The sequence below is a fragment of the Dama dama genome, chromosome X, assembly GCF_033118175.1.
Source record: "Dama dama isolate Ldn47 chromosome X, ASM3311817v1, whole genome shotgun sequence".
In the NCBI taxonomy this organism is placed as follows: domain Eukaryota; kingdom Metazoa; phylum Chordata; class Mammalia; order Artiodactyla; family Cervidae; genus Dama; species Dama dama.
The window spans coordinates 155,878,246-155,903,005 of record NC_083714.1 but is presented as its reverse complement, the minus strand read 5'-3'; positions in this window follow the sequence as shown (position 1 = coordinate 155,903,005).

Here is a 24,760-nt window from a genome sequence, read left to right as displayed (position 1 = left end):
ATAGCAAGGAGAGTTAAGAAAGTCTTCCTCAGTGATCAGTGCAAAGAAATAGAGAAAAACAATAGAATGGGAAAGACTAGAGACATCGTCAAGAAAATTACCATACAAAGGGAACATTTCATGCAAAGATGGAAACAACTAAGGACAAACATGGTATGGACCTAACAGAAGCAGAAGATATTAAGAAGAAGCAGAATGAATACAAAGAAGAACTGTACAAAAAATATCTTCACAACCCAACCCAAATAATCACTATGGATCTATCACTCACCTAGAGCCAGACATCCTGGAATATGAAGTAAAGTGGGCCTTAGGAAGCATCACTATGAACAAAGCTAGTGGAGGAGTTGGAATTCCAGTTGAGCTTGAATTCTAAAAGATGATGCTGTGAAAGTGCTACACTAAATACGCTGGCAAATTTGGAAAACTCAGAAGTTTTAAAGGACTAGAAATGGTCAGTTTCTATTACTATCCCAAAGAAAGGCATTGCCAAAGAATGCTCAAACTACTGGACAATTGTGCTCATCTCACATGACAGTAAAGTAATGCTCAAAATTCTCCAAGCCAGGCTTCAACAATATATGAACCAACTTCCAGATGTTCAAGCTGGACTTAGAAAAGGCAGAGAAACCAGAGATCAAGTTGCCAACATCCGTAGGATCATCAAAAAAGCAGAGGGTTCCAGAAAACATCTACTTCTGTTTTATTGACTATGCCAAAGCCTTTAACTGTGTGGATCACAACAAACTGGAAAATTCTGAAAGAGTTGGGAATACCAGACCACCTGATCTGCCTCTTGAGAAACCTGTATGCAAGTCAGGAAGTAACAGTTAGAACAGGACATGGAACAACAGACTGGTTCCAAATAGGAAAAGGAGTATGCCAAGGCTTTATATTGGCATCCTGCTTGTTTAACTTATATGCAGAGTACATAATGAGAAATGCTGTTCTGGATGAAGCACAGCTGGAATCAAAATTGGCTGGAGAAATATCAATAGTCTCAGATATGCAGATGGCAAAACCCATATGGCAGAAAGTGAAGAAAAACTAAAAAGCCTCTTGATGAAAGTGAAAGAGGAGAGTGAAAAAGTTGGTTTAAAGCTCAACATTCAGAAAACTAAGATCATGGTGTCTGGCCCAATCACTTCATGACAAATAGATAGGGAAACAATGGAAACAGTGGCAGACTTTAACCTGGGGGACCCCAAAAGCAGTGCAGATGGTGACTGCAAACATGAAATTAAAATATGCTTACTCACTGAAAATTATGACCAACCTAGATAGCATATTAAAAGCAGAGACATTACTTTGCCAACAAAGGTCCATCTAGTCAAGGCTATGGTTTTCCCAGTGATCATGTATGGATATGAGAGTTGTACTGTAAAGAAAGTGGAGCGCCAAAGAAGTGATGCTTTAAAACTGTGGTGTTGGAGAAGACTCTTGAGAGCCCCTTGGACTGTCTGGAGAGCCATGCAGTCCATCCTAAAGGAGACCAGTCTTGAGAGTTCATTGGAAGGACAGATGTTGAAGCTGAAACTCCAGTACTTTGGCCATCTGATGCAAAGAACTGACTCATTTGAAAAGACACACACACACACACACACACACACACACACACAGATACACACAGTATTTTTCTCTCTCTCTGCCTTCACTCTGTATAATGGGTTCCATGTTTTCATCTAACTCATTAGAACTAACTCAAATGCATTCCTTTTTATAGCTGAGTAGGTTTTCATTTGTGAAGTAAAGATCATTCCAATTCCATATTGGTTTTCTATATCTTAAGAAAACTAATGCCAAGATTATCATCTGTGAATTATAGATAATCCCATATATAATGTAAGAATATCACCACCAAGGTTTTCATGCATGAAATATAGGGAATTCTACACGTTGCTCTCTTGGTCCTTTTAGTTCCTGGTCCATGATTTCCTGTTTCATGTGAGCACATGGGTGGCCCTTGATTTAACCTTTGCCTACAAAGTGAAATTACCTGGATTCCACAAACACAGTTTCTATCAATTTGCCAATCTAACCTGTGAATGACAAATATGCAATGGTTTCATTTCATGCCGTGTAAATTTTGTTGAAAATTAGAGGTTTTGAATTTTGGAGTTCAGTAAATGGAGAAAAGGGTTTTACCCCTCATATTCCCTTGTGACCACTGGTTGTATTGGATTCTTTGATTACTTTGCAAACTATTTTTGTATAGACTCTTTTATTTGTTGTGTAGTATGCAGTCACTCATGTCTCTGTTCCAGGACTCAGGTGGTCACAAGATATTTCTCTTCTAATCTTTGGGGTGGAGGGTCAGGGAATGGAGGAGAGTAACAAAATGTAAGTTTAAAAAACCACTGTCCTAGTCTTTGCAGATCACACTGGGGTTTGGGTAGACACCTTCATCACTGTATACATCATTTTCATTTTCCCATCCAATTCACTTGGAGACTAATGGTAAAACTTAACACAGGTAAAAACTTAACACCTTCTCTCTCTTTTTTTTTTTTCCTGAGCCTCTGAAGGTGCATATCCTTCTCTAGGTATAAGCAGATGGGTGAGTTTTCCCCTGAAACCTCTTTGAGGTCCTTTTGGCTCTCCTAATAATTATGTGGACAGAAGAAAGATTAACAGGAAAAAAAAAAACTAATTTATTCATGCACACAGATGACTTATAGAAATGGGATGCCTGAAGTGACAAAAATAGGCTAAATGTATACGATTTTTGGACAAATATTTATTTGTTGATTTAAGAAGTAAAAAAAGTTTATGCTTGAAAAGTACATTAGTAGAGAAATGTCAAAGTATTTTTTTTTTTTTTTAATGTAGCTTTCTTACCCTTGAATTCCCTAACTCTGGAGCCAAACATCCTTTCTGGTCTCCAGTCATAAGCAAGGTAACATTATGTGAATTTGTTTTCCACTTTCAGGGGGAGGGGAGGTGACTGCAGTGATTTTGTTTTTCATAATTTCACCTCATTGACCATGTCTCAGGTTGTTTTAATTCAAAACAGTCAACATGCCAGTTAATGTATGCCTTAAAAGGAGCCCATCCTGAGCCCCAGTGTGATTCTACCTCTGTAACTTCCCTGACAGTTTTGCAAACTCAGAGTTAAGGTGGTGGCTATAGAGAGCTAAATGAAGTCAGTAGCTCAGTGTTAAGAGATCTGCAGAGACAAGAACATAGGTTAGAATGAAGATGAAGGAACTGAAAAGAATAAATCAAGTCCAAGGACATTTGCCAAACCCTATTGAAACAGTTTCCCTTTCCTTCAATGAAATGACTTTACTTCATTTACCTGACAAAGTGTTTTATTTGCTTTTCATAAGTTGTACATTATTTTACCCACTTGATTTATATAGAAGCAGCGTTTTTAGTGAAAATGATTGCATCAGGTTGAGTAGTGATTGCACCAGGTTGAGTAGTCAGGATGCTCAAAGTAGATCAACTTTAGAGCACAACTGAAGCTAGACTGTGAACTTGTGACTGAAGCTTTTTCAAAGTTTTCATGAAGAAAAGAACTGAGCTCTTGTCCTACAATTGCACTCATCTCACACGCTAGTTAAGTGATGCTTAAAATTCTCCAAACCAGGCATCAGCAATACATGAACCATGAACTTCCAGATTTTCAAGCTGGTTTAAGAAAAGGCAGAGGAACAAGAGATCAAATTGCCAACATCTGCTGGATCATCAAAAAAGCAAGAAAGTTCCCGAAAAACATATATTTATTCTTTATTGACTATGTCAAAGCCTTCGACTGACTGGGTGGCACAATACACTGTGGAAAATTCTGAAAGAGATGGAAATATCAGACCACCTGACCTGCCTTTTGAGAAACCTGTCTGCAGGTCAAGAAGCAACAGTTACAACTGGACATGGAACAACAGATTGATTCCAAATAAGAAAATGAGAATGTACAGGATGTATGTTGTCACCCTGCTTATTTAATTTATAAGCAGAGTAAATCATGAGAACCACTAGGCTGGAAGAAGTACAAGCTGGATTCAAAATTGCCAGGAGAAATATCAATAACCTCAGATATGCAGATGACACCACCCCTGTGGAAGAAAATGAAGAAGAACTAAAGAGCCTCTTGATGAAAGTGAAAGAGGAGAGTGAAAACGTTGGCTTAAAACTCAATATGGAAGCAACCTAGATGCCCATCAGCAGATGAATGGATAAGGAAGCTGTGGTACATATACACCATGGAATATTACTCAGTTATTAAAAAAAAATTCATTTGAATCAGTTCTAATGAGATGGATGAAACTGGATGCCATTATACAGAGTGAAGTAAGCCAGAAATATAAAGAACATTACAGCATACTAACACATATATATGGAATTTAGAAAGATGGTAATGATAATCCTATATGCAAAACAGAAAAAGAGACACAGAAGTACAGAAGAGACTTTTGAACTCTGTGGGAGAAGGTGAGGGTGGGATGTTTCAAAAGAACAGCATGTATATTATCTATGGTGAAACAGATCACCAGCCCAGGTGGGATGCATGAGACAAGTGCTCGAGCCTGGTGCACTGGGAAGACCCAGAGGAATCGGGTGGAGAGGGAGGTGGGAGGGGGGATCGAGATGGGGAATACGTGTAACTCTATGGCTGATTCATATCAATGTATGACAAAACCCACTGAAATGTTGTGAAGTAATTAGCCTCCAACAAAAAAAAAAAAAAAAAAAAAAAGCACTCAATATTCAGAAAACTAAGATCGTGGCATCCAGTCCCATAATTTCATGGCAAATGGTTGGAGAAACAGTGGAAGCAGTGGGTGGCTTTATTTTTCTGGGCTCCAAAATCACTGCAGATGGTGATTTCATCCATCAAATTAAAAGACACTTACTCCTTAGGAGGAAAGTCATGACCAAAATGGACAGCATATTAAAAAGCAGAGACATTACTTTGTCAACAAAGGTCCATCTAGTCAAGGCTATGCTTTTTCCAGTGGTCACGTATGGATGTGAGAGTTGGACTATGAAGAAAGATGAGCACAGAAGAATTGATGCTTTTGAACTGTGGTGTTGGAGAAGACTCTTGAGAGTCCCTTGGACTGCAAGGAGATCCACCACTCCATTCTAAAGGAAATTAGGCCTGGGTGTTCATTGGAAGGACTGATGTTGAAGTGGAAACTCCAATACTTTGGCCACCTGATGTGAAGACCTGACTCATTTGAAAAGACCCTGATGCTGGGAAAGATTGAGGGCAGGAGGAGAAGGGGAAGACAGTGGATGAGATGGTTGGATGGCATCACTGACTCTATGGACATGGGTTTGGGTGGATTCTGGGAAATTGATGATGAACAGGGAGGTCTGGCATGCTGTGGTTCATGGGGTCACAAAGAGTTGGACATGACTGAGCAACTGAGCTTGTCCCACTAAGGTGGAGAGAGGTAGGATGGCTCTACTAATTTAACTACCTCCAATGCCTGGGAATAAGATCCTTAAAATTTAAAAGAAATTAAGAGTCATGATACACAATGGTTTGTCTATGATTTCCCATTAACACATTTATGGGGCAGAGATAAATGAACAAAGGAACCAGGTTTTCTAACGTGACTTGCATTTAGGGTGGCAGGTACCCAAGTCCCCATTTTCCTGACTATTCAGATGGACACTCTTTGTATAATTCATTGCCACCTTACTTAAAAAGACCAGTGTGGTTGATAGACAAGTTTAGAATAAAATCTGTTATCTCCAAAGTCTGGCATGTGTCATTACCTTTGCCATTGGTAATGCTAACATCCCTATTTCCTCATTTTCCATGTGCTTCTGTCAACCTGTGAGAGCAGAATGTGTTGCAAGAGTTGTTACAGGAGGCCTGAACTCTGGCATTGGTAGCTCTAAATCTTGGTTCTGGGGCCAAGGGAGCCTACATTCTCACACCGTTCCACCCATATTCAATGTATGGTACTGGGCCATTGAGTCAGGGGAGCATTTGTATAACCCAAAGTTTTACAAAGGTGGTTTATGAGTAATCCAAAGTATTTGTTGATTTGGTAGACATTTGTACCCAAATCGGTAGTTCAGTAGTCACTTACAGTTCTTTGCAAAGGTTTGAAGTGCCACTTGTTGGATCAAACCATAGACTCTAAGGGTGTTATCATCATGGTGTGTCACCAGGGACAGTTCTAGTATCAAGTTTGTCTTCAAGGCAAAATGGCAGTTTTCACTTGCTCAAAGGACAGTTATTGATCTTCCACAGAGGTTATCCAAGATTCAATCAGTTCAGTTCAGTTCACTTCAGTTCAGGTGCTCAGTCGTGTCTGACTCTGGAACATAGGATGAAGGTTTTAGAATGTATGGTGGCTTTGAGAACTTGAAAAATGTTGAGGGAAATTCATATCATTTTTGGGTTAAGGTCTAAAGACTGAGGTGGATTTGGAAAACAGTTTGTGGCCCTTTGGTCTTGCACAGTTTGATAGATCTGATTCCTGTATCAGTCAAACATTTTTCCTTTCTTTACTACCAAGATAGCAGTGTTAGAGGGTGAGGAATTACACCCTAGTACACCAGTTGAGAGAGAAGTTGTATGATAAGGTTAATTAACCACTCTGCATCTCCAGAGAGCTACCTCCAATAGCTCCACTGAGCAATTGTGGTAAATGGCTTATTTTTCTTTCAAGTAATGCATACAGTTTCTGTCTTCAGTTGCAACCAAACTTCAACTTATGTTGCCTGTGTGGCCAAGAGACTACTTAGGACATCTTGTGAAGATTCATCATCACAGGAAAGTAAATCAGGATGAATTTCTGATAAGCAAAGTATAGATTTATGTCTTCATCAGAGGAAAGGGAAATAAAACTTTTTTCTGATGATATCTCACCATCTGAAGTCCTGTTCTGCCAGTTATTCCTAGAGCACAGAATTCCTCATCCTTGGTCTCCACCCTGAATGCCTTTCAGGTGTGTTTAAGCAACAGCTACACTTGCTAGAGACCTAATCCTTGTAAAGGCAGATTCAGTTCAGTTCAGTTCAGACACTCAGTCATGTCCAACTCTTTGCAACCACGTGGACTGCCACACGCCAGGCATCCCTGTCCATCACCAATTCTCGGAGTTTACTCAAACCCAGGTCCATTGAGTTGGTGATGCCATCCAACCATCTTATCCTCTGGCATCCCCTTCTCCTCCCAACTTCAATCTTTCCCAGCAATAAGGTCTTTTCAAATGAGTCACTTCTTCACATCAGGTGGATCAAGTATTGTAGTCTGAACTTCAGCATCAGTCCTTCCAATGAATATTCAGGTCTGATTTATATTAGGATGGACTGGTTGGATCTCCTTGCTGGTCAAGGGACTCTGAAGAGTCTGCTCCAACACCACAATTTAAAAGCATCTGTTCTTTGGTTCTCAGCTCTCCTTATATTCCAAATCTCATCCATACATAACTATTGGAAGAACCATAGGTTTTACAAGATGGCCTTTTAATGGAAAAGTAATATCTTTGCTTTTTAATAAGCTGCTTAGGTTGGTCATAAATTTTCTTCCAAGGAGCAAGCGTCTTTTAATTTCATGGCTGTTGTCACCATCTGCAGTGATTTTGTAGTCCCCCAAAATAAAGTAAGTGACTGTTTCCATTGTCTCCCCATCTATTTTCCATGAAGTGATAGGACTGGATGCTATGATCTTAGTTTTCTGAATATTGAATTTTAAGCCAACATTTTCACTCTCCTCTTTCACTTTCATCAAAAGGTTCTTTAGTTCTTATTCACTTTCTGCCATAAGGGTGGTATCATCTGCATATCTGAGGTTATTGATATTTCTCCCTCCAATCTGGATACCAGCTTGTACTTCATCCAGTCCAGCATTTCTCATATGTACTCTGCATAAAAGTTTAATAAGCAGTGTAACAATATATAGCCTTGACTTACTCCATTCCTGACTTGCAGCCAGTCTGTTGTTCCATATACAGTTCTAACTGCTTCTTCTTGACCTGAATACAGATACATCAGGAGGAAGGTCGGGGGGTCTATTACTCCAATCTCTTTCAGAATTTTTCAGTTTATTGTGATCCACACAGGCAAAGGCTTTGGCATGGTCAATAAAGCAGAAATAGATGTTTTTTCTGGAATTCTCTTGCTTTTTTAATGATCCCCCAGATGTTGGCAATTTGATCTCTTGTTCCCCTGCCTTTTCTGAAACCAACTTGAACATCTGGAAGTTCACAGTTCATGTATTGCTGAAGCCAGCTTGGAGAATTTTGAGCATTACTTTATTAGTGTATGAGAAAAGTGCAATTGTGTGGTTGTTTGAACATTCTCTAACTTTGCCTTTCTTTGGGATTGGAATGAAAACTGATCTTTTCCAGTCCTGTGGCCACTGCTGACTTTTCCAAATTTTCTGGCATATTGAATGCAGCATATTGACAGCATCGTCTTTTTAGGACTTGAAATAGCTTAACTGGAATCCCAACACCTCCACTAGCTTTGTTCACAGTGATGCTGGCTAAGGCCCACGTTACTTCACATTCCAGGATATCTGGCTCTAGATGAGTCATAATACCATTGTGATTATCTGGGTCATGTAGATCTTTTTTGTACAGTTCTTCTGTGTATTCTTGCTGCCTCTTAACATCTTCTGCTTCCATCAGGTCCATATTATTTCTGTCCTTTCTTGTGCCCATCTTTACATGAAATGTTCCCTTGTTAGCTCTAATTTTCTTGAAGAGATCTCCAGTCTTTCCCATTCTATTTTTCCTCTATATCTTTGCATTGATCACTGAGGAATGGTTTCTTATCTCTCACTGTTTTTCTTCGGAGCTCTGCATTCAAATGGGTATACCTTTCCTTTTATCCTTTGCTTTTTGCTTCTCTTCTTTTCATATATATTTTCTGGCCTCTTCAGACAGCCATTTTAATGTTTTTCATTTCCTTTTCATGGGGATGATCTTGATCCCTGTCTCTAAAATATCACAAACCACAGTCCATAGTTCATTAGGCACTCTGTCTATTAGATCTAGTTCTTTAAATCTATTTATCACTTTCATTCTACAGTCATAAGGGATTTGACTTTGGTCATATCTGAAATGAAGTCTGAATTTTAGTCTGAATTTTGCAATATGAGGTTCATGATCTCAGACACAGTCAGCTCCCTGTCCTGTTTTTGTTGACTGTATAGAGCTTCTCCATCTTTGGCTCCAGAGAAAATAATCAATCTGATTTTGTTGTTGGCCATCTGGTGATGTCCATGTGTAGGGTCTTCTCTTGTGTTGTTGGGAGAGGGTGTTTACTATGACCAGTGTGTTCTCTTGGCAAAACTCTATTTGCCTTTTCCCTGCTTCATTCTCTACTCCAAGGCCAAATTTGCCTGTTACTCCAGGTGTTTCTTGACTTCCTACTTTTGCATTCCAGTCCCCTATAATGAAAAAGGACATTGGGTGTTAGTTCTAAAAGGTTTTTTTGTTTGTTTGTTTGTTTTAAAGGTCTTGTAGGTCTTCATAGAACCATTCAACTTCAGCTTCTTCAGTGTTTCTGGTTGGGACATAGATTTGGATTACTATGATATTGAATGGTTTGCCTTGGAAACAAACAGATCATTCTGTTATTTTTGAGATTGCATTAAAGTACAGCATTTTGGTCTCTTTTTATTGACTATGATGACTAGTCCATGTCTTCTATGGGATGCCTGCCCACAATAGTAGATATAATGGTCATCTGAGATAAATGCACCCATTCCAGTTCATTTTAGTTCTCTGGTTCCTAGTAGGTCAACGTTCACTCTTGTCATCTCCTGTTTGACCACTTCAAATTTGCTTTGATTCATGGACCTAACATTCCAGGTTCCTATGCAATATTGCTCTTTACAGTTTTGGACCTTGCTTCTATCATCAGTCACATCCACAACTGGGTGTTGTTTTTGCTTTGGCTCCATCCCTCCATTCTTCTGGAGTTATTTTTCCACTGATCTCCAGTAGCATATTGATCACCTACTGACCTGGGGAGTTCATCTTTCAGTGTCCTATATAGTTGATGTTATATCGTATATAGTTGATGTGATGTCATAAATAAAGTGTGTGTGATGGCATATAAACAGTGGGTGTGCTCATAGTCATGGTGGTTCCAATGTCACAAATATACTGGGTTTGATGTCATAAAACAGTGAGTGTAATGAGATATAGTGGTTGTGATGTCATAGATATGGTGGTATAACATTATATATATATATTTTTATATATATATAGGTGACATGATGTCATATACAGTGGATTTGAGGTCATATATGGTAGCTGTGATATCAGTGATACAGTGGTTTTGATCATAAATATGGTGTGTATGATGTCATATATAGTGGATGTGATGTCTCAAATACTGTAGTTTTGATGTCATCGATACAGTGGTTGTGATTATAGTTATGGAGGCTTTGAAGTCACAGATAAAGTGGATGTGATGTCAGATATACTGGTTGTGTTGTCATAAACACAATGGGTGTGATGTCATAATCATAGTGTATGTGATGTCATAGATACAGTGACTCTGCAGTTACACTTCTTATTTTGTATTGTATCAGGCTTCCCTGGTGGGCCAGAGGTAATAAGTCTGCCTGCCAATGCAGGAGACAAAGGTTAAATCCCTGGGTTGCAATATCCCCTGGAGGAGGGCATGGCAACCCACTCCGGTATTCTTGCCTGGAGAATCCCATAGATGGAGAAACCTGCAGGCTATGATCCATGCAGACACAAAGAGTCAGATATGATTGAGTGACTAACACTGTTACTTTCCAGTTGTGGTGCACAGGTTTCTCATTGTGGTAGCTTCTCGTGTTGCAAGGCATGGGCTCTAGGGCACTAGGACTTCCATACTTTCAGCACATGGGCTCAGTGGATGTGGCTCCCAAGCTCTAGACTACAGGAGCAATAGTTGTGGCCCATGTGACAAATTATTCTGCAACATGTGGGATCTTCCAAGACCAGGGCTTGAACCTGTCTCCCCTGCACTGGCAAGCAATTCCTAGCCACTGGACCACCAGGGAAGACCTCCTACTCTGTTTCTTAAAGGATTTCTTTGAGCAGTCAGCTTCTTTCCTGTTTCTCTGTGGATTTCTGGTTGCTAACTGCAGCCTCTGCTGCCTCCAGGTCTTTCAGACATCTCATTGGCCTATTCTGTCCATCAGTCTGTCTCTGTCCATTTGTCCAGATCATGTCTTCCTTTCTTGGTCTTGGGGCCACATGTGATGCAGCCCTCACCTTGGCAATGAGTGGAGGGAGTGTGTTAGAATCTTCACAGCACACCTTTATGTTCTTATCTGTGGGACTAAATACCGACTTGCTCATCTAATTCTGAAATATATGAGGTGGGTTTTGGGGTGTCTTCATAGGATTTTTTTGAGGGGAGTACGGGGATGGTTACCACTTTTATTGTTTCTTGAGGAACATTTTGTCAAGCATGAAGAAAGTAAATTTCCTCTCTAATTGAAGTTTTATTGGTTGTTTTGAGGATTTGTACACAGTTCAGTTTCTGTACACATACCCTTCCTAATGTGTATACTAAAGATCTAAAAAAAAAAAAAAAAAAAAAACTATACAGTTTGCTTTCTAAACAGATATTCCAGTGACTTTTCTAGCCTAAAACGTGGAAGCTTTTTCCTCAAGTGGTAGTGAAGTTGCTCAGTTGTGTCTGACTTGTTGCAACCCCATGGACTGTAGCCTACCAGGCTCTTCAGTCCATGGAATTTTCCAGGCAAGAGTACTGGAGTGGGTTGCCATTTCCTTCTCCAAGGCATCTTCCCAACCCAGGGGATCAAACTGGGTCTCCTACATTACAGGCAGACACTTTACCACCTGAGCCACCAGGGAAGCCCTACTTTTCCTTAAGGGGATACCAAATATTGATAGGCTGTGCCATTGTAAGTCCCATCATTTAACATCACAAGTGCTGCATGCTTGATTTGCACTTTTTCATGGTACATTATGGGAAACTGGAATGCCATTATGAGGGACAAGAAACAGCCAAGATCAAGGAGTGTTTTTCTTTGTAAAGTGATTCTACTAAAACAGCTGGGATCAGAGGTCATTTTAAATGTTCAAGATGTATTTTGTGCACAGTTGTGGCACCAAATTGCCATTAAGTATGTTTTGTGTTTTTGGGTTAAAAACAACACATTTTCTCCCCCCAGTGAAATTGTCAGCTGACACTCAGGACATATGTGCTATGCTGCCCGACTCTATGCTACCTTGTGGACCTTAGCCCACAAGTCTCTTCTGTGCCTGGAATTCTCCAGGCAAGAATGCTGGAGTGGGTTTTTCTGCCCTTCTCCAGGGCATCTTCCCAACTCAAGGATAAAACCTGTGTCTCTTCTGTCTCCTGCATTGGCAAGTGTGTTCCTTACCACTAGTGCCACCTGGGAAGCCCAGGTCAGCCATAGCAAATTCATTACCCTCTTCTTCCCTGGTTTTACTTAAAAATAAGCAGTGGACCCTTCCACCTCTTTAAGAAAAAATTTAACAAATACACTTCAAAATTGGAATAATGTGGGACTTCTTAAATATGTTTCTAGAGCTACTGGTCCTTGGAAGAAAAGCTGTGACAAACTTAGAGTGTTTAAAATCAGAGATGTTACTTTGCTGACAAAGGTTCATCTAGTCAAAGCTATGGTTTTCCCTGTAGTCATGTGTGGATATGAGAGTTGGATCATAAAGAAGTCTGAGCCCGGAAGAATGGATGCTTTTGAACTGTGGTGTTGGAGAAGACTCTTGAGAATTCCTTGGACTTCAAGGAGATCCAACCAGTCCATCCTAAAGGAACTCAGTCCTGAATATTAATTGGAAGGACTGATGCTGAAGCTGAAACTCGAATACTTTGGCCACATGACATGAAGAACAGACTCACTGGAAAAGACCCTGATGATGGGACAGATGAAGGCAGGAAAAGAAGGAGGGAACAGAGGATGAGATGGTTGGATGGCATCACCTACTCAATGGACATGAGTTTGAGCAATCTCTGGGAGTTGGTGATGGACAGAGAAGCCTGGCATGCTGCAGTCCATGGAGTCACAGAGAGTTGGACAAGACTGACTGACTGAACTGAATTGAGAGTTCCTGGGACACTTGAATTTCACAGGTTGCTGATAAGATACTCCCCGGGTTTGTACAAGGAGACAGAGACCAGTGAAGAGAGTACCTGCAAGTCCAGATGCATTTCAGTGCAAGTTTTTTATATTCCCCCCCCCCCCCCCCATCAGGTTTCTTTGTTACCAGAGATGCACTCTCGGCTTCCTTTTCCTGGATGACTCAACTCTCTCTTTGGAGACACAGGAACTCAGGAGGCTGATCAGGGAGGTGACATCAGTGATTCTCCTGGTTCACAGAAGCCAGTGCTGTCTTATGCTGCCCTCTGGATGGCTTCCTTGTCATGGCTGATAAGTCATGGGTGTAATTCATGGCCTTTGAAATCCAATCCCGGACGTGGACATTCCTCCCACTTTCATTCTGATCTCCAGTGGTTGCAAATTTCCACATCAGTTGAAGCTCCACATCTGAGCACTACTGCATACCCTTTCCTGCAGTGCCCCTTGATGTCCATTGAGTATATCCCTTGACCTGCCTGCCCAGCTGCCATAGTCCTTGCTTATGTTCATGTTTCCTGCCCTGTGTTGGTTTGATATGTGCCACTGCCCATCTGTGATCTGTTCTGGGCAGGAGAGATGCTTTTTCATGTCTACCTAGAGGATGAAGCTGCTCGATACATTTGCTCACATAAGATAGGGTCACTACCCTGCTTACATGCTGGGCCTTCTAGGACCCACCCCCACCCCCTTCCCCACTGCTGCCTCCAGGGTATCCTGCTGGCTTCTGAAACTCATGGTCTAATTCTGCATCTTCTTCTTTCTGGCCTTATCTTCAAAGACTCCCCTGCCAGAGCACCACACTCGTTAGGCTGACATTCTACAGACAGCCTGGGTCCAGACCCCATCCCGTGGAATGTCCACCCCAATCTGTGCCAGCCCTTTCAAGTTGCTGTCTGGGGAAGGTCTCTCATCTCCAGCCATGAGCCCTGCCCTTCTTGCCCCCACTGCCCTGACTCAGTCCCTTCCCGAGTGAGTCCTGGCTCCCATGAGAATCGGGGTCCCCCGGCTGTAGTGTCATCTTTGATCATCCATAACATCCATTGGATGAAATATGAAAGCTTACTTCCCAAAAGTCTTCCATGGACTGGTTTTTCTTTTTCTCTTTTTCTCTTCCCTCCCTCCTGATATTTCCAGAGTAAATGTTTCCATAAGGACAGCAAGACAGTCTGCTTGTTTTTAAGTGTCCAAAACTCAACAGGAGTTTTGCAAACTGAATTCCAGTGAATAATCCAACCAATATCCAATCCGGTGAATAATCCAATATATTCAATCTGGCGAGTGAGCTTGGGTCCATCTGACTGGAGCATCATGGGTGAGTGTGAATTCCTTTGTTCTTGCCTGCTAGCCCTTTTGTAAAGGGAGTTTTGTTTTGTTTTGTTTTGTTTTCCCCTGAGCAAGATACAGCAAGGGATGCTGAGAACTTTGCCCAGTGGCTGTAGGACAGGACGGCCCCATCTGTGCCTCCTGCAGATGGTGCCTTCTGTGACTGGCAATACCAGCACTCACTTGACTATTAAACAGAGGATGGTTATAAAAGGAACATGCATGTCTGGAATGCACAATATATTCGAGACATGACTCATCACATGTAATGGATGATATGCTATACACAGCTGGCAGACAGAGCCATATTCTTGGGTCCCTAGGGCCAGCTTCAGGTCTGCACTTCACCAGGTTCAAGCTTAATGAAGTCTTCCTCATGGGAGAAGTTTGATGGGGTCAAGAACACAGACTGGAGGTCTTCAAAGCTGCTTCGTTTGCAACTCTCTTTGCCATGAGCATGAAAAATGCTGGACAAATGCTTTGTTTTGGTGAGGAAGCCAAGAGGGGCATAGAACCCCAGCTACTCTGTCTCCCAAATCTGGAGCCATTTTTGCAGGGAGTGCAGGTGGTGTGTGGTTTGGGTGAGGCAGATGGGCTCCCTTGGAATGTGGTCTTTGTGGCTGGAGGAGTATCTGGGAAGTCTTTGCAGATGAAGGGAAGCAACACAAAGTGATCTGGGCTTCAGGGTGAAGCCAGTCCTTTGTCTATTTTTTTTTTTTTTTTTTGTTTGTTTGTTTTTAATTTATTTTGGTGAGCCAGATCTTCGTCGAAGATCTTCCGTCTATATTGTAGCATTCAGAATCTTTAGTTGTGGCATGTGGTGTCTAGTTCCCTGACCTGTGATTGAACCCCAGGCACCCTGCATTTGGAAGCACAGAGTCTTAGTCACTGGACCTCCAGGCCAGTCCTTTCAGTTCAGTTCAGTTCAATCACTCAGTCGTGTCCGACTGTGACCCCATGAATCACAGCACGCCAGGCCTCCCTGTCCATCACCAACTCCCGGAGTTTACACAAACTCATGCCCATTGAGTCGTTGATGCCATCCAGCCAACTCATCCTCTGTCGCCACCTCCTCCTCCTGCCCCCAATCCCCCCCAGCATCAGGGTCTTTTCCACTGAGCTAACCCTCCCATGAGGTGGCCAAAGTACTGGAGTTTCAGTATCAGCATCAGTCCTTCCAATGAACACCCAGGACTGATCTCCTTTAGGATGGACGGGCTGGATCTCCTTGCAGTCCAAGGGACTCTCAAGAGTCTTCTCCAACACCACAGTTCAAAAGCATCAGTTTTTTGGCACTCAACTTTCTTTATAGTCCAACTCTCACATTCATACATGGCCACTGGAAAAACCATAGCCTTGACCAGAAGGACCTTTGTTGCGAGTCCTTTAGCCAGACGTTAATGACAGAGTTTTGAGAGTCTGGCGTGCAAGTGTTTATGGGGATGAGACAGAAAAGCTCACCAGGTTGTGGTCAAGTCATTACAGGTGATGAGTTGTCTGTAAGAAAGGCTACCTTCTGAACCTGTCCTAAGACCTGCAGGTTCCTCCATCTTCATGGTTTCACCTAAACTCTCTCTCGTGATGCTCAGATTCACCAGCTCTGCGGGTCTCTGGTTGCTGTCTCTTTGAGGACACCCATCCCTTCTTTCTCGTCCATCTCCTGCTCCTTCATCCTCTTCTGCCAGGCAGCCCAAGGGTTCTGTCCTCCGCTGTTCATGGGTCTGTTTTCTGTGTGGGCAGCCTCCATCCCCACCTCTCCAGTCTTTATGTTCCTTCCCCTGCTGTTCACTCCATCTTATTCCCCGGGGGACTCCCACCTCCTGCCCACCCCAGCTAACTGCCTACCAACCCTCCAATTGGACACAACCCCTGGGCCTCCCAGCTGGGGCATCTCAAAACTTAAACTCTCCACCATATATTCTTCACCTTGGCTGTTTCTGGCTGAGAGTGTAATCTTGGCTGAGTGGAAGCTTATTAACTTTGGGATCTGTCATTACGTTGGGATGAAAATTGTCTAGACTTTGAAACCAGTTGTTAGCCAAATGAATTGCTTCATAGTTTTGTTAGGAGTGGTCATTTTTTTTTTTTGGGGGGTGTCAACTTGCAATAAATAATTGGCTCTGTTACCCCAAGGAGGCACTGAGTTGTCCTCAGGTCCAGGTGAAGAGATGGGTCCAAGTAGCGTGTGATTTCATTCTTGAGCCTGTCAGTGACTTTGTTTCCAGCTCTGCAACTCCCAGAGGAACATTTCCTTGCTTTAGTGCCTGATGAGGTTTGGAACTGATTTTCAGCTCAGCCCTGGTGTTTAGTGGGAGCACAGCAAACTTCCAAAACTGTACCCTGGTGTGTACATAAACACTAATCTTTTTTGCTTGTTTTCCCAGCAGCTTGTAAAAAGAATGGCTTTCTGATGTAGAACAGGGGTTAACAGCTTTTTCCTTTTTTTTTTTTTTTTTTTTTTTTAAGTAACAAGCCAAGTAGTAAATATTTTTGGCCTTATGGGACCCAAACTATCCCATCCTCTCCTGTAGCAGTATATAAACACATGGGTGTGGTTGTATTCCACTAAAATTTTATTTGCCCCCACCACCCCCCCAAAAAAAAAAAAAAAAAAAAAAAAAAAAACAGCTGGCTGGATTTTTTTGCAAGGGGAGGGTAGGATATACCACCTAGTATGCAGTATCTTCCTGGCCAGGGATGGGACCTGGGGCCTCTGCATTGGGAGCACAAAGTCTTAATCACTGGAATACCAGGGAAGTCATAGCTGGCTGGATTTGATTCATGAGTCATAGAGCTTCCCTGGCAGCTCAGCTGGTTAAAGTATCTGCCTGCAGTGCCAGAGACCCTGGTTCAACTCTTGGGTTGGGAAGATCCACTGGAGGAGGGGTAGGCTATCTACTCCAGTATTCTTGGGCTTCCCTGGTGGCTGAGCTGGTAAAGAATCTGCCAGCAAGGCAGGAGACCTGGGTTTGATCCCTGGGCTGGGAAGATCCCCTGGAGGGAGGGAATGGTAAACCACTCCAGTACTTTTGCCTGGAGACCTCCATGGACAGAAGAGCCTGGTGGGCTTCAGTGCATGGGATTGCAAAGAATCAGAGATGACTGAGAGACTAAGCACATCACACAGTTTGCAGGGCACTGGTACAGAAAGTAGGTTGGTTAATTGATGACTTACTGGATGCTTAGTTGGATTATTACTATATAAGAAAAGCTGGATTAAGGATTTATAGAATGAAAGTTCTTAGCATAAAAGTAATAAAATGTTTTTAAGGAGTTGGTCAATACACTTGTATACACTCTGTGTGAAACTCTGAGTAGGGAGTGTTTTACATACATGGGTATGATCCTGTGGTCAGGGAACAGCTGAGACCTGTGGTCTTGCCACAGCTAAGAACCCATGCCACAGTGAAGACTGAAGATGGCACTGGTTGCAACTGAGACCCAGCACAGTGAAATAGATAAATAGATGGTGCACTAGGATGACCCAGAGGGATGAAATAGGGAGGGAGGGGGGAGGGAGATTCAGGATGGGAAACACATGCAAATCCATGGGTGATTCATATCAATGTACGGCAAAAATCACTACAATAGTGTAAAGTAATTAGCCTCCAACTAATATAAATAAATGGAAAAAAAAAAAAAAGTGAAAAGAAAAGCAGTCTAGAATGCCCTCAAAATCTTTACTCTAGTTATCATATGACTCCACAATTCTACTCCCAGTTGTACACCCAAGGGAAATGAGGATATCAGTTCACACACAAACATGTGTATACAAGTGTTCATGGGGCACTGGCAGCCAAAGGTATGGATATAAGATTTGGACTCTGAGTTGAGCGCTGAAGAATTGATGTTTTTGACCTGTGATGTTGGAGAAGACTCATGAGAGTCCCTTGGACTGCAAGAAGATCCAACCAGTCCATCCTAAAGGAGATCAGTCCTAGGTGTTCATAGGAAGGACTGATGTTGAGGCTGAAACTCCAATACTTTGGCCATCTGATTTGAAGAGCTGACTCATTTGAAAAGAACCTGATTCTGGGAAAGACTGAAGATTGGAGAAGGGGATGACAGAGGATGAGATGGCTGGATGGCATTGCTGACTCAATGGACATGGGTTTGGGTGAAGTCTGGGAGTTGATAATGGACAGGGATGCCTGGCATGCTGCAATACATGTGGTTGCAAAGAGTCAGACATGACTTAGTGACTGAGCTGAACTGCTAAATAGCGTAAGAGTAGAAACAACATAAATATAACCATACCTGATGAACAGATAAATCAAATGTAGTTGATTGATATGATGGAATATCACTCAGCCATAAAAAGGAACGGAGTTCCCACAGAGGGACAACAGGGGTGCACCTGGAAAACACATCACAAGTGAAAGAATTCAGTCACAAAAGGCCATCTGTTGTATGACTCTGTATATCAAGTGTTCACAGTAGGTACATCCAAGACATGTACATGGTTTCCCGGGCCCAAGAGGGCTGGAGAGTGACTAGTGACGGGCATGGTTTCTTCTGGGCTTAGGAAGCCTGTTCTCAACTGGGTGGGTGGTGATGTTTGGACTACTCTGAGTACAACTAACAGTCCGTTCGTTCATGTGTATGTAGGTGGATTGGCATAAATTTGTCTTATAGCTAAATAAAGCTGATACAGAAATTAAAAATAAAAGAAAGAAAACATTAAAAGAAAAAAAAAAAACTGTTACAGAAAAAGTCTTAGGTGCAGGACTTTATATATATATATATATATATTGGCACTCTGCCGGGTCTTTGTTGGTGCATGTGGGCTTTCTCCAGTTGTGGCAAACAAGGGCCCCTGTCCACTTGCAGTATGTGGTATTCTCATTGTGATGGCTTCTCTCATTGCAGAACATGGGCTCTAGGACACATGGGCTTCAGCTTTTGTGGCACGTGGGCTCAGTAGTTGTGTTTCTCCAGGCTCTGGAGCCCAGTCTCAGTGGTTGTCTTGCATGTGCTTAGATGCACTGGAGCATGTGGACTCTTCCCTGACCAAGGATCTAACCTGTGTCTCCTGCATTGGCAGGTGGAGTCTTAACCACAGGATATCAAGGGAAGTTCTAGGTGCAGGATTGATGGGTGAAAAGTAACTCGTCAATAACTTTAAAACAAGCTTTTTTTTTTTTTTTTTTTTTTGAGATAGGAGATTCAGAAAGTGAAGGGCTGCATCTGGAGACCCTGTTTCTGGTATGTTTTTACGTGTTCCTGTACTCTGCTGCCCCTTTCTATAAATGCTAGGCCTTGCAGATGCAGACCAAATAAGGGGTACTGGCCAGGCGAGGGGTGCATCCCTGGTTTCCTGCTGGGAATTGGGGCCCAACCTGGATCCCTTCACTCCTGGGTCATCCTACAGTCAATCTGAGAACTAGTGGGTGGCATAGAGCTGTCACGATCACATCCTCCTGTTGAGCCCAGGGGACTGGTTTGCTCATTTGGGGGAGAGAGGAGGCTCATGGACCCTCTTTCTGTGTTGTAAGTCAAAGAAGGAAGCAAAGCCACAGCAGTGGACAAACTGCCAGAAAGAGACAACATCAACATCATGGGCATCAATGATGTCAACCTGTCCGAGTTTAGACAGGAGGCCATCTGCCTGATGAAAGGGTTGCTTTAAGACCCTGAAGCTGGTGGTGAAAAGGTAGGACCTGGGTGTCAATCTTTGTTTATTGACAGAGATGAGCAGGCCAGCAAAGCACGGAGTCTGTTTGCTGCCCTGTGTCAACTGTGGCAGTCCCAATGTGGACATGTGTGTCTGCGTGTGTCAGTGCATAAATGTGTGAGCATGTACACTTAGAAAGTACACAAACGACTCATCTCTTGGCCAAGGATGAATCCAAATCACAAACTTAAAAGATTGTTTTGGTTTTTCTTTTTAATATATTTTAGTTTTATGTTGAAGTATAGTTATCTTAGCTAGAGCTTCAATAATTTGGCCACTTGATGCAAACAGATGACATTGGAAAAGACCCTGATGCTGGGAAAGACTGAAGGCAGGAGGAGAAGGGGGTGACAGAGGATGAGAGGGTTGGATGGCATCACTGACTCAATGGATATGAGTTTGAGCAAACTCTGGGAGGTGGTGAAGGACAGAGAAGCCTGGCATGCTGCAATCCTTGGTGGTCGCAAAAAGTTGGACATGACTAAGTGACTTCACTTTTTCTTGGCTTGTCACAGAGTATTGAGTGGAGTTCCTGGTGCTGTAAAGGTCAGTGTGGGGAGCCGGCCTGCTCAAGGCCCAAAAAGGCCCTGGGAAAGCCTTGAAAGAGGCCATTCCCTGTCCTGCCACCCCATGATAAAGTAGTAAAACATTTGCTGGGTCTCCTTTGTTCTTCCTTGAGAAAAACATAGTAGTGACCTTCACTTAGTAGTTTATCTTGGAATGTTAAAAAAGGAATGTAAGCTTCTGCAATCACTTAAGACAAAGAATTGTATTGATGTGACAAAAACCAGATGACATTTTTATGAACTATGTTTTCTGCTTGTACTAGTATAAAGGTAGCTGTTTTACTGAATAAAATCACTGACTTGCCTCAAGAGCATTCAGTCCTTTTGACCCCATTCTTTACTTTCAGATCTTTTCTCAGGCTTCTGTGCTGTTGTGATCGGGACTTGTTCTCTTTGCCAGCTGGTCCCAGCAGGTCAGTTTTGAAAAAGGTTCCTTTCATTGCTTCTAAGTGTTAATTTTGATTTATGAAGTGAGTTTAATTCCTTAAATCTTATCCCTGGGAATAGCTAATGCTCTGAATGAAGCAACATGTCAAGGCCCATTTTTAACACAAGGTGGCAAGCTATCAGATTTTCTGATCTTATGCTAACATGCAGTGATGTACACGGATATGAAGGTATTTCTAGCAATGTGCTGAACTCTGGTGCTGGCAAGCTAACTTGCTCAGAAAGCAAATTGTGAATAGGAGTTGGGATAATTTAAGGGGGTCAGAGAGTGAAACTGGGGACGCGATGTTTTTACATGCAAGAAGTAGAACGGTACTACTGGGCATCTAGGAGGCGTTGGTTTTTGGCCATACTGGCTACACAGCTTGCTGGCTTCCCTGGTAGATCAGCTGGTAAAGAATCTGCCCACAATGCAGCAGACCCTGGTTTGATTCCTGAGTCAGGAAGATCTGCTGGAGAAGGGATAGGCTACCCACTCCAGTATTCTTCTGCTTCCCTTGTGGCTCAGCTGGTAAAGAATCTGCCTGAAAGGCAGGAGACCTGGGTTCAACTCCTGGGTTGGGAAGATCTGATGGAGAAGGGATAGGTTACCCACTGCAGTATAATTGGGCTTACGTTGTGGCTCAGCTGGGAAAGAATCCACTTGCAATGTAGGAGACCTGGGTTTGATCCCTGAGTTGGGAAGATCCCCTGGAGAAGGCAACACACTCCAGTATTCTTGCCTGGAGCAGTCCATAGAATTCTTGCGAGATCTTAGTTCCCTGACCAGAGGTCAAACTCAGGGCCCAGAAGTGATGGTGCCAGAGTCTTCCCCACACATTCAAGAAGTTCCTGTGACTGTTTTTATTTACAGACATAATCCTCAACTTGGTATTTCACAGTTGGCTCCTTCACAGTACAGTGTTGCCCTGCCCTTTTTAGCAGAATTAGCCAAGTCTTTCCCAATATTGGCTGTAAATTTTTTAAAGTAAATTGACCCCTCATACACTCCAGTTTTTAGTACAGACTTGAAGTCATATCCCAAAGGATTTTTTTTTTTTTTTTTTTTTTTTTTTGGAACCAAAATAGCATCCAAGGAGGAGGTTCAGAAAGGGGAAAAGAAGTAAATTTCATTCCTTGCTGAATTAATGGAGAAGCCTCATTGCTCCGTGGAATAGGCAATTATCCTCATAAATCAGAAAACTAGTGTCTTGACATGGCTGTTTCCAAGCTCTTTGGGGTGGAGGGGATGTGACAGATGCTGTCGTGGTGTATCATTTCTCTGTGGTCACCTTATCGACCTCTGCACTTTTATTTTTTATTTTATTTTTTTCTTCCTGTGCACTTTTAAAGAGGAGAAGATTTTGGGGTTCAGTGTGGGTCCATACAGTCAGGAAAAACAAGACCTGGAACTGACTGTGCCACAGATCATGAACTCCTCATTGCCAAATTCAGACTGAAATTGAAGAAAGTAGAGAAAACCACTAGATCATTCAAACCTAATTCAAATTCCTTATGAGTATACAGTGGAAGTGAGAAATAGAATGAAGGGACTAGATCAGACAGACAAAGTTCCTAATGAGCTATGGACAGAGGTTCAGGACATTGTACAAGAGACAGGAATCAAAACCATCCCCAAGAAAAAAAAATGCAAAAAAGCAAAATCGCTGTCTGAGGATGCCTTACAAATAGCTGTGAAAAGAAGAGAAGAGAAAAACAAAGGAGAAAAGGAAAGACATACCCATTTGAATGCAGAGTTCCAAAGAATAGCAGGGAGAGATAAGAAAATCTTCCTCAGTGATCAATAAAAAGAAATAGAGGAAAACAATAGAATGGGGAAGACTAGAGATTTCTTCAAGAAAATTAGAGATACCAAGGGAACATTTCATGCAAAGATGAGCTCTATAAAGGAGAGAAATAGTTGGGACCTAAAAGAAGATCTTCATGACCCAGATAATCACGATGGTGTGATCACTCACACAGAGCCAGACATACTGGAATGTGAGGTCAAGTGGGCCTTAGGAAGCATCATTATGCACAAAGCTAGTAGATGTGATGGAATTGACCACAATAAACTGTGGAAAATTCTGAAAGAGATGGGAATACCAGACCACCTGACCTGCCTCTGGAGAAACCTGTATTCAGGCCAGGAAGCAACAGTTAGAACTGGACATGGAACTACAGACTGGTTCCAAATAGGAAAAGGCTGTATATTGTCACCCTGCTTATTTAACTTATATGCAGAGTATATAATGAGAAACGCTGGGCTGGAGGAAGCACACACTGGAACCAAGATTGCTGGGAGAAATATCAATAACCTCAGAGAGGCAGATGAAACTACCCTCATGGTAGAAAGTGAAGAAGAACTAAAGAGCCTCTTGATGAAAGTGAAAAAGCTGGCTTAAAGCTCAACATTCAGAAAACTAAGATCATGGCATCTGGCCCCATCACTTCATGGCAAATAGATGGGAAAACAGTGGAAATAGTGGCTGATTTTATTTTTCTGGACTCTAAAATCACTGCAGATGGTGGTTGCAGCCATGAAATTAAAAGACACTTACACTTTGGAAGGAAAGTTATGACCAACCTAGATAGCATATTAAAAAGCAGAGACATTACTTTGCCAACAAAGGTCTGTCTAGTCAAGGCTATGGTTTTTCAAGTAGTCATGTATAGATGTGAGAGTTGGACTGTGAAGAAAGCTGAGCACAGGAGAATTGATGCTTTTGAAACTGTGGTGTTGAAGAAGACTCTTGAGAGTACCTTGGACTGCAAGGAGATCCTACCAGTTCATCCTAAAGATCTGTCCTAGGTATTCATTGGAAGGACTGATGTTGAAGCTGAAACTCCAATACTTTGGCCACCTAATGTGAAGAGCTGACTCATTTGAAAAACACCATGATACTGGGAAAGATTGACGGCAGGAGTAGAAGGGGAGGACAGAAGATAAGATAACTGGATGGCATCACCCCCTCAATGGACATGGGTTTGAGTGGACCTCAGGAGCTGGTGATGGACAGGGAGGCCTGGCCTCCTGCAGTTCATGGGGTCACAAAGAGTCGGACGTGACTGAGCGACTGACCTGAGCTGAACTGAACTGTGGTGTGTTCACAGGAGTCACAGAAGGTTTAGTTCCCTCAAAGTGGTCAACAGTGGTGACCCCAATGATTTCTACACAGTGCCCCTAAAGGGTTTGCTAACTGTGCAGTGGTCAATACAACCATTCAAGGGATGACTGCTGGAGTGCCAGCTACAGTTTTCTCCAAATTTGACTGTTTATTCTGCATTTATAAGTACTGAGAGTGAGACGTGGATGTGGGGAAATGTTCACTTTTCTTGTTGTTGTTAATCATTTCTTATTTTTATTTATTTGAGTGTGCCAGGTCCTGGTTGCAGCATCTGGGATCTAGTTCCCTGACTGAGGCTGGAACCCCAGGCACCCTGCATTCAGAGCCGATATCCTTAGCCACTTGGACAACCAGGCAAGTCCCAATATTCACTTTCAATAGGGGATTGCATGAAATCTATCAGCCTTTCTCCCACTCCACATTCACCCCCTCATTTTGCCTCTCCAGAAAGTGGTTGTGTCAGTACTACACTCTTAGGTTTCCTTTTAGAAACAGGTGGTTGTGTATTTTCACATGAAAGTAGAATTTGTTTCACATTGAGTGCTCTGAGGTCTGACTCATGATGCCTTAG